The following is a 3,785-nucleotide window of genomic DNA, read 5'->3' as shown; positions in this document are numbered from 1 at the left end:
GGCAGAGGGCAGGTCATAGAGCAGAAGAACAAGAATGTCCCGCCATTTTGAATGTGTTGAGGACACGGAAGGGGTGGCTGTTGGAAGCTATCTGCTCACCACACTCCTCACATTCTCCTGGAAATCACTGAAGGATCTGACAGGTGCATCTTCACTGTTCTCCACCGTCCACCTGAAGCAAGAACAGCTCTAATTCCCCACACATAGCTGAGAAACTCCTCTAGCCTCTTAGTATCCTCTTTTTCTGAGGGGGACCAGGGAAGAGGGAGGTCAGGTGCCTGGGAAGAGTGATGTACAGCTGCCCTCTATGGCAGTTGATTTCAAGGCCATAGCTGATGTCTGTGGACTCCTTCCACCTAAGAGCTCCGCAGCTCTTGTTGTACGCTGGTCTTACCTGGTCGCTTCATCCAAACCTTAATAGAGAAGAACATCCTGAGACCCTGATAACCATGTGCTGCCCAGTCTGGGGTTGCCACACATGTCCCTCAGTCACAACTAAGCAAAATAATGCCAAGAGGCACCAAAACGAGTCACCCAAGCTCTGCTTTACTATTCGTCCTTAATCCCATTTTGTGACTTCAGTCCTGCACCCTGTTCATCCCATCTGCTGGTCTTGACACAAGGAGCGCAGGGTGCCCAGGATTGTGGTCCCATGGGGTGTTGCCATGGCCTCTGCTAAGGGAGCACCCTCTGTATCTGCTGCCCTTGCTTCTCAAGCAATTTACTTCGCTGTTCACCTGGGCTGCCATCATCTCATTCGTGCTTTTTATGGCCTAACGCCATATCCACTGCCAGGGGCCCATAGTCACAGCCCCTTTGCTGGGAAAGGCCTTTCCAGGGAGGAGAGGTGTTCAGGATCTTGCGTCCTGCAAGCCTTCCTTCCGTCAGTTATGCTGGCTCAAGCCTCTGGGCAAGAAAAGCACGCTCACATGCATTACGCAGACTCTTTATCACTGTGCCAAGTACCTGAGGGAAGGAAGCAGTTTCACGTGTTCCCATCTCAGATTGCCTGGACCGAGGGATTAGATCCATAGCTTTGGGCCATAGGGTAAGGCAGGGAACATCATGGTGCCAGGGACACGCTGCAGAGGGTGCTTGCTTCATGAAAGCTGGAAAGCAAAAAGTTAAAGTAACAAAGGACCAGATGTGCCCTTTAGTGACATGCCCTCAAGTGACTTATTTCCTCACACATGGCTCTCCTCCACAGCTCTGTCACTTCCCAAGACTTTTAAAAACATGTTAAACCGGTGGAGCATTAGTCAATGTCAGAGCCTTCAGAGACCAGCTGCCTCCCCAAAGAATTAGCTCTGAACACTGCTAGCGTCCGGACCAAGCCTTGAATACATGAGCCCTTTGGAGGACACTTCGTGTCTAAACTATAAATATTGAAACTAGGGCTTTATCTCTGCTCACTCTTCCATGATAAGAGTGGTTCTGTTTCACTTTGCTGAGAAGAGGTCAATAACTGTCCCTGAGAGACAGTGGCATGTCAAGGGACTCAGCTGTGCTCTATCCTCCACAGATTGGACATTTGAAGATCAGAGGCACTAGAAGAGTCTTGCTGAATGGGAGTCCATACACTTGGTCCCCTCTACCCCGGTCCCCACGACTGTGGCCACCTTATAAATGTACCCATTGTATCAATACTGACAACCCCTGCTTTATGTCTGCCAGTTTGAGTGGTTCTGCCTACTGAGTCCCTCTTCTATAGCAGATGTGTTTACACATGACATAAAGATCTTCACACTGTGTGTTCACCCACTGTCTGCTCACACGTCTCCACTCCAGGCATCCTTGTCCCTGATTTTCCAACTTTTTAAGCCACTGTCCAGCTGGCAATGTGGTTCAGCACTGCCTCTGAGTTTATACATACTGTCTGTTCAAAACACTTCTTCTTCATGACACAATGTATTATCCAAAGCTCAACACACTGGGAAGATGACTCCTCATTGCTAACATTACCAACATTCTCATGAAAATTTCCAAAAGTACTGCACAAGACATACATATGAGGATATCACATAGCTACCATCTAACTGCTACACACACACACACACACACACACACACACACACACACACACACACACCACCTACACCAACTTTATATATACCTTCATCTACATGCCAGATCTGGGGCAGGAGTATTGCTGCCACTGTGACTGATGACAGAGCCTGAACTACCTAGTTAGGCAACTTGTTCATGATTCTTCTCAGTGTATCATTTCCACCCTATGATAGATTTCTGGGGTCTGCCTACCTGTGGACCTTGGGTCTAATGAGCTCAGATCATAAAAGAAAGGAACACATGGCCATTTGTCTCTTGGGCAAATGTCCCACCAGAGGCCCCAGTCGCATGCCAGGCACTGATTTTGAAGAGGCGAATCTCTTTGCTGCCAGAGGTGTAACAGAACACCAGGGGCCTGTACTGTAGTTGAACCACTGGGTTTCGCTCTGATCTACCCATTTCATCTCTTTCCACCACTAACATCTTCAACATCAAATGGTCAGCTAGACCTATGGCCCAAGAGGCAAAGCTGTTTGCATTGTAGCCTGTAGCCGCTATAGAATTTGTTCCCATTCTCAGCCCAGCTCCACTCTGGCCAAGTTCCATGGTTAGAGCAATTTTCCTGGGTCTAGAATGTATAGCTTTCAGAACCCAAAGATAAGGAAAGAAACAAAGAAAGGAGAGTCTTTCACGGCTATAAAATAAATATGTTGCCTTTCTCCTTGGAGATGTTCTTGGCTACCAGGTTTGGAAAGTTTTATTAAGTATCCTTGAGTCTAAAGGATTTATCTTCCACTTTCTAGAGCATATGGTACCAAGACATCTAACCTGCTGCCATCCAAGGCTCCCCATGCTCAGGACACTGAAGTCTATTACTATGTACTGAACCAGTATGATATACTGGGAACCCAGATGGCACAGAACACTTTGCATTATATTATGAAAGAAGGTGAGTGTCTTAGTCCATTGTCTGTTGTGATAACAGAATTCCGGAGACCAGTTAAGCTGTAAAGAAAAGAGGTTTTCTGGCTTCGTGATTCTCCAAGTCCAGGAGCATAATGGTGGCACTGCTCAGCTTCTTGCAGGCTTACACTATTCCAGGCATGTCGCAAAGAGAAAAGGTCATTGTGGAAGAGAGATTGGACAAAGAAAGATGAAACTTTACAGCAACCTGCTCTCACTGTGGCCTTGTCCTACCAGGTTTGTAACTTGCTCTCACAGGACAGTAAGTCGATCTGCCCCGAAACACTTCTCCGCCCAAATGCTTCTGAAAGCCCAACCTTCAACACTTATGTGTTGAGAAACAAGGCTTCAACACAGGCTTTGGTGCTACCAAATCATTCTCCAACTAGAGTGGTAGGAGACTTCCCACAGCCCTGGGTTAGAGCCATGAATGTGTGTTGCAGTTTGTTCCATATGATGGAAGGCATTGCTAACCATCGTTCCAGTGTATTACTCACGCACATGAAGCCATGTTAGTTGGCTCTGAAAAAGACAGCATATTGGCAAGGCGGCTACAACTCACAGCTGTCCTGAGCATCCACCCAAGGGGAGATAAGGCAGTTGTACGTTAAGATGTGTTAGGTGACTTGAATGTTAAAGTGACATGAATCGTAACCAGCTGATCCCCCCTTCCACCCAGAATGCATCCTCTCGTGTGCTCACTACCTAGGCTGGAAGGCTTCACAGGCTTCCCACTTACCTTCATTGTGACTAGTTCCCACTCACCTTCATTGTGACTAGTTCCCACTTACCTTCATTGTGACTAGTTCCCACTC

The sequence above is a fragment of the Mus pahari genome, chromosome 10 (assembly GCF_900095145.1).
Source record: "Mus pahari chromosome 10, PAHARI_EIJ_v1.1, whole genome shotgun sequence".
NCBI classification, from domain to species: Eukaryota; Metazoa; Chordata; class Mammalia; order Rodentia; family Muridae; genus Mus; species Mus pahari.
Note: the sequence above shows the minus strand (reverse complement) of the source record.